At 43.6% G+C, this 7,506-nt stretch overlaps 1 pseudogene; it reads right to left on the bottom strand.

Annotated features, from left to right (window-relative positions):
• LOC100956079 overlaps positions 1 to 7,147 on the bottom strand; it is a 38,288-nt pseudogene extending 31,141 nt beyond the window's left edge.
• Between the last annotated feature and the right edge of the window lie 359 nt (positions 7,148 to 7,506).

Here is a 7,506-nt window from a genome sequence, read left to right as displayed (position 1 = left end):
GCCGAGCCAGTATTTTTTTTTTTTTAAAGAGTTGCTAACTTTCTATGTTTATTTTATTTTATTTTATTTTATTTATTTTTCAGTTTTTGGCCAGGAGCTGGGTTTGAACCCCTACTTCTGGCATATGGAGCCAGCACCCTACCCTTTTGAGCCACAAGTGCTGCCCCATAGTCAGTATTAAAGGGTAATTTTAGACTCGGTGCCTATAGCTCAGTGAGTAGGTTGCTGGCCACATACACTGAGGCTGGCAGGTTCGAGCCTGGCCTGGGCCTGCAACAGTGTCAACAATGACAATTGCAACCAAAAAATAGCCGGGTGTTGTGGCGGGTACCTATAGTCCCAGCTACTCCAGAGGCTGAGGCAAGAGAATCACTTAAGCCCAAGAGTTTGATGTTGCTGGGAGCTGTGACACCACAGCACTCTCCTGAGGGCAACATAGTGAGACTCTGTCTCAAAATAAATAAATAAATAAATAAAAGGTAATTTTACAAAAAGACAAAAGCACAGCTGTCATACAAATATAAAGTGAACACATATCAAAGATTTTATTTAACTCATTAACTAATGAGGAAATCAGTAAAATGTTTCAGCTAGTTCAAAGGAAAATTCAAACACCACACCTATATGTAGATCATAAAATGAACTTATAAATATATACAAAACTATATATTTTTAGGGAGTGGGAAGGAGAGATACACTTGTCTCTCTACTAGACAAGGTTCATTTTCACGTGTATGAAACAGAATTATTTGCATTGCTGTCAGTTATTTTGTAGCTTACAATGTTGTAAAACAGCTCAAACACAAAGAAAGGTGCAGACACATAACACTGGATAACCTAGAAGAATGTGTTCTAGATAATGTATAGTTTTCAACTAAAGATATTCAATAATTCTTTGATCCATTTCACTGTCTCTCATAATTTTTTCTAACATCTAAAAATACCTGAGAAGAAATGGTAAGTGCCATTTCTTCACGATTCTCTTTTTATGTGTTCAATATTATTTGGCCCCTTTTCATTTTTAAAAATGAAGTTTCCTATTTAATTACATAAAGTGATATGGCCTGAGAAGTCATAAGCACACACAATGAAATATCACATTTAGAAATTCCTTGGGAATGGCTCAGTGCCCATAGCTCAGTGAGTAGGGTGCTGACCACATGCACCGAGGCTGAGGAGTTTGAGCCTGGCCCGGGCCTGCTAAACAACAATGACAACTGCAACCAAAAATAGGCATTGTGGTGGGCGCCTGTAGTCCCAGTACTTGGGAGACTGAGGCAAGAGAATTGCTTAAGCCCAAGAGTCTGAGGTTGCTGTGAGCTGTGATGCCACAACACTCTACTAAGGGCAACACAGTGAGACTGTGTCTCAAAAAAAAAGAAGAGAGAAAGAAATTCCTTGGTAAATGTTAATGTTAATTTTTTTTAATTTTTGAGACATGAGGTCTCACTCTATGGTCCAGGCTGGAGAGTGGTGCTATGATGATAGCTCACACTAACCTCAAACTCTTGGGCTCAAGCAATTCTCTTGCCTCAGCCTTCTAAGTAGCTGGGACTACAGACACCTGCCACAATGTCCAGCTATTCCCCTGGTTCTCCCTTCCCCCAGACGGGGTCTCACTCTTGCTCAGACTGGTTTCAAACTCTGAGCTCAGGCAATCCACCTGCCTTGGCCTCCCGTCGTGCTGGGATTACAGGCATAAGCCACCATGCCCAGCCTTAAACTTTTTACTTTGTCTTTTTTGTTTAGAGAATTTTGAAACTACAGAATGTAATTACCTGTATTTCTCATCCCTAGAATTAACAGCTGTGAACAGTCATGTTTTTCCAATCTTTTTACCTATTGTGGTAGACTCTATTACAGTTCTCAAATTTACTCTCTCCCTTTCCTGAGAGAGTTATAGGCACCCCAGCCCATTGCTATGGGATTGAAGGGTGCATCCCATTTATGGCGCGCTGGCCATCTGACGTGTTTTGTGGATGAAAAGGCTCTGTACTTCTTCCTAGCTGGTGCAAAGGCTGTGCCACTTTTCATTTCTCTTTGCTATGAAAATAGCATCTTCCCAGTAGAAGCTTTTGCTTCCTCTGAAATCTCAGAATAGAGGCATGTTGAGCAGAGCCTCTGCCAACCTGCAGCCAGGCTGACCAGCGTAAATACACCTGTGGGCTTATAAACCCTTGGGATTGGGGGCTATTGTTTGTTACTGTAACACCATGTACCCATATATTCCCTTTTTAAAAATTACACACGTGTATGTGTTAAATTTTCCATACCATACTTTCTCCTAAAGGATTCATTTTTGTTCTTGTTTGAATTGTTCTTTCAGTGAGAGTTGGAGTTCTTGTATGCCTAAGGATGTCTTTATTTTACTCTTACTCTGGAAGAAGAAGAGGCTTACTGGGCATAAAATTTTACATTTAACATTATTTTAACCTAACTGCCATAGGTCAGTGGTTAGTACGCCGATCAGCCATTGTGGGTTCCAGCTTTGCCTGGGCCTGATAAACAAAGCAACAAAAAATTCCAGAGGGGCGGTGCCTGTGGCTCAAAAGAGTACGTTGCTGCCCCATGTGCCAAAGGTGGTGGGTTCAAACCCAGCCTCCGCCAAAAACTGCAAAAAAAATTAAAAAAAATTCCAGAGGTTGGGTGGCGCCTGTGGCTCAGTGAGTAGGGCCCCGGTCCCATATACCCAGGGTGGCAGGTTCAAACCCAGACCCAGCCAAACCACAACAAAAAAATAGCCAGGCATTGTGGCGGGCGCCTATAGTCCCAGCTACTCGGGAGGCTGAGGCAAGGGAATCACTTAAGCCCAGGAGTTGGAGGTTGCTGTGAGCTGCACAGCACTCTACCAAGGGTGATAAAATGAGACTCTTGTTTCTTAAAAAAAAAAAAATTCCAAGAGGCTTGGTGCCTGTAGTATATGGTTACAGCCTCATGCACCAAGGCATGGATTCCAACCCAGCCCAGGCCAGCTAAACAACAATGACAATTGCGCCAAAAAAGTAGCTGGGCATTGTTGCTGGCAACTGTTGTTCCAGCTGCTTGGGAGGCTGAGGCAAGGCAAACTCTCGCTTAAACCCAAGAGTTTGAGGTTGCTGTGAGCTGTGACTCCACAGCACTCTACCGAGGGCAACATAGTGAGACTCTGTCTCAAAAAAAAAAAAAGATTTTTGTTTCTTAGTAAATAATCTGCCTTCCCTTTTTAGTAGTTTTTAAGATTTTCCTTTCATGTTTTCAAGTGTGGTTATAAGTTTTAAAATCTGTTTTCTCTCTCATTTTATGTGTTTGGAGAAGGAGAAAGAGGTTTCAACATCTGCCCCACCCGCTGTCTTGACCTAGAACTTGGCTCTTGCTTTACCAAGTGAAATGGACTTATTTTTGATGACCTGTATTCATCATTTGAATCATCGGCTTTTTACATAGTATTGTAAAAACCTCATGCCCCTCAGGCCTTGATAAAATGTATAGGACTGTTTGAATTTACCCTAGACATCATTAATATTGATAAACTTGTGGGACTCATTACTTCTTGTGTCTTTTATTTTTTTATTTTTATTTTTTTGTAGTTTTTGGCTGGGGCTGGGTTTGAGCCCACCACCTCCGGTATATGCAGCCAGCACGCTATGCCTTTAAGCCACCTGTTCTTGTGTCTTTTAGAGTTTTTTCCCCTTGTCTCTTCTTTTAGGATATCAGCTACCCCTTTATTCTAATGTCCATATACTCATCTATAGTAATCCTCTTCTCCCTGTTGCTTAAGTGTGTCACCGTTCCTCAGTCATTGCAGAATGATGTCCTGCTTTATTGCAGAGAATAGTTGTTCTCTCTCTAGCCCTTGCCTCTAAACTCCGCTTAAGACTTGATTTTTAAAACCCACAGGATTATTCTTTTTTTTTTTTTGAGACAGAGCCTCAAGCTATCCCCCTGGGTAAAGTGCTGTGGCTTCACAGCTCACAGCAACCTCCAACTCCTGGGCTCAAGCAAGTCTCCTGCCTCAGCCTCTCAAGTAGCTGGGACTACAGGCGCCCGCCACAATGCCCGGCTATTTTTTGGTTGCAGCCATCATTGTTGTTTGGCGGGCCCGGGCTGGGGATTCAAACCCACCACCTTAGGTGTATGTGGCTGGCGCCTTAGCAGCTTGAGCCACAGGCGCCGAGCCAACCCACAGGATTATTCATGTGAGCTAGTAAACAATAAGAAATCTTTTATGACTCCTTTTCTTTTTCCTACCAGTCCAGCGAACAGAAATAAATGGTGTAGAAGTTTATTTCTTCATTGATATGGAATTGTGTCTGTCTCCTAAAGTAAAGGCCCAAATTAAAGGGTTTAATCTAATAAAAGCTTTTCGTAGGCTGGGCCTGGTGGCTCATACCTGTAATCTTAGCACTCTAGGAGGCTAAGGCAGGAGGATTCCTTGAGATTGAGAGTTTGAGACCAGCCTGAGCAAGAGCAAGCCTCCATCTCTACAAAAAACAGAAAAATTAGGCTGGGCCTGGTGGCTCACACCTGTGATCCTCACACTCTAGGAGGCCAAGTTGGGTGGATTGCCTAAACTTAGGAGTTGGAGGCTAGCCTGTGCAAAGCAAGACCTCATCTCATCTCTACTTAAAAAACAGAAAAATTAGCTGGGTGCTGTGGCAGGTGCCTGGAGTCCCAGGTACTTAGGAGGCTGAGGCAAGAGGATTGCTTGAGCCCAGGAGTCTGAGGTTGCTGTGAGCTATCATGCCATGGCACTCTGCCCTGTCTGAAATGAATAAATTATTAAATAATTTATTATTTATTTAGACTCTGTGTCAAATAAATAAATAAAAGCTTTCTTTACCCCACATAAAAAATTTCAGAGATAGGCAACTTGAGGCTAGTATTGTGGATCCTTCAATCTTCAGAGGCCCAAGGAATTTCTGTTTTTCTGTTTGGCCTTCCTTTACATGAGGCTTTCAAACTCAGTGTCCCTTCATGATCACAAAATGGCTGCTAGAGATCCAGCAATCACAACCACCTTCTACGTTAAGACAAGGAAGAAGATTAGAAGGGCAAAATGTATGCTTCCTATCTAAGTTGGCCCCTTTTAGGAGATATTCCCAGATGCCACCTCCTCTTCATATATTTCATCGGCCATCCATAGCTGCAAGGGAAATATTTTGTTGTCTCACATAAATTGAATATATCCCCCGTTAAGCCATCACTTTTGGTTACTCTGCAGCCTATATTACCTTACTTTCTGGTTCTCAACTGTATTCTAGATAGATGGGCTATGGCTCAATTTTTGAAATAAATGTGCATATTTTGATCTTTATGGCCCCTGGCTATTTTCAAAGATTAAATCAAAAACTCTAAAACACTAGTGGATGAAGCACTAAAGTTTTTTTTTTTTTTTTTTTGAGACAGAGCCTCAAGCTGTCCCCCTGGGTAGAGTGCTGTGGCATCACAGCTCAGCAACCTCCAACTCCTGTGTTTTAAGCGAGTCTCCTGTCTCAGCCTCCCAAGTAGCTGGGACCACAGGTGCCTGCCACACCGCCTGGCTATTTTTTGGTTGTAGCCATCATTATTGTTTTTTGGCGGGCCTGGGCTGGATTTGAACCCACCACCTTAGATGTATGTGGCTGGCGCCTTAGCCACTTGAGCCATAGGCGCCGAGCCAAGCACTAAAGTTTGAATATACCAAACTTGAAATGCCACCCTTCAAGTTTGCATTCAAGTGCAAACTTGAATGCACTGGAGAATTGGCGACATTAACTCACACAGTCATTGGTTAATTCAGTTGCACATTTGCTGGGTGCCTATAGTGCTGGTCATATTTTTCTCACTGAGAAAAATCAAGACGGCCTTCTCCTTGAGGAATTCCAGTGCTTTACAGGTGACTGAAGGTAGAGAGAAGCCACCAATGGATCTACACAAAGGTGAAATGTGATCACATCTGTATCTTTGAAAGATACTCAGCTCAGATTGAGTGAGTGTAGAGACAGTTTCAAGCCAGGGGATCTTGTTCTAGAGGCCAAGTACTTCCCTGCATTGCTGTGCAATTGTTGTCCGATAACTATATGCCAGTGTTCTATGCCACCTGCCTGACCTATCCCAGAATCCTGTCCCCTACCTTTGGATTTTGCTTACCTCAAACTTTTCAGTTCTGGTCCTACCCTCCTGGAAGTTCTGGATAGTCAAAGTGACTTTCTGAGACCAGGAGCCTAAGAGCCTACCTACCAGGTCTTCATTCATTCATCTTTACAGGCTTAATGAGTTCTTACTGGGGCTCTGGGTTATGGGCTAGAGTTGGAAAGGTGGATCAGACTCAGTTCTTACCTTCAAGGCAAGGGACAAAATTATTTTGTTTCTCTTTCTGCCTTAACGGTATTAAGAATCTAAGCAGATCTTGGATTGCCTGGAAAAGGGAGACAGGGGAGATGGGTAGAGCAAGAATCAGGATAAAAATGGGCAGTTGAGATTGAAAGCAGTGAAGTCTGGGGGACAGGCCCGTAGTAGTTTTACTTAATCCCAGAGACTGCCCTCTCCCCTTCCTCCTCCTCTTCCTTCTCTTCCTATCTCCTTATATCCAAGCCTGGCTTCCAGTCAAACTACCGGAAATCCCCTACCCTATTTCCAGCTTTTGAAACAATGACTCTCTGGAGAATATTCCCATTGTCCTTGGAACTAGAACAGTGAGAGAGTAGAGTCTCCTCTCTGGCTTCAGGCTACCTCCCTGCTCCCAGCCTTCCCCTCAAAATATTAATAAAAGCTTCCTCAACTCTCCAATCACTGTAGGCTTCTGTAAGGAGGCAGGAAGATGGGGGAGGTAGAAGAAAAAGCCCTTTCTATAAGTCAACCCCCGCCCCTCAAGTGCTACCTAAGGCCTTTCTGTTCTCAGCTAGAATAGAAAAGGAGTTTCTCGACAGGACTGCCATTAGACACCTGCCTATGCTGTGGGTTTGATTACTCTTACTTTCTAACTCTCTTTTGATGCCTCAGTTTACCCCTGTCACTGAGGGGAGAGGACCAGAGGCCACTCTGAAGGGATCCACAGTTTTATTTTTCTTTGCTGCTCTTCCACTCCCGACTCTGACCCTAGGAGACCCCTGTCCCCTTTCTTACCCAGTTCAGCCAAAAGGGCTGCTGGATGGGGGAGGGGGTACAGGCGGGGCCTTTCTTGCACCATCCTGGCGCCTGACTGGATCAAGTTACTGGAGGCAGTCTGGATTTGAATGTGCAAATAAACAGAAGTCGCTTTGATCCTTGGGGCCGAGAGGGAGGGGGAAGAAAGCTGAGTGCCCTGGTCAGAGAAGTGCATGCTGGGCACTTGAAAGAGGGCTTGGGAGATGCAGAGCCTGAGCGTTTACTTATTCCTTTGACTGGACTGAAAACCTATTTTGTTTTAAAAAAAAAAAAAAAAAATAAAGGGAAAAAAGGAGATCCAGACAGAGGCAGCAGGGACCCATGTCAGGCATTTCAGACTTACTCCAGGAACCCAATATTCCAAGGGCCTTTCCTCCCTGTTACCAGTTTGCCCCCCCAGAG

Source organism: Otolemur garnettii, unplaced genomic scaffold (assembly GCF_000181295.1).
Source record: "Otolemur garnettii isolate 467f Iridium unplaced genomic scaffold, OtoGar3 scaffold00055, whole genome shotgun sequence".
Lineage (NCBI taxonomy): Eukaryota > Metazoa > Chordata > Mammalia > Primates > Galagidae > Otolemur > Otolemur garnettii.
Note: the sequence above shows the minus strand (reverse complement) of the source record. Positions and strands in the feature narration are given on the sequence as shown.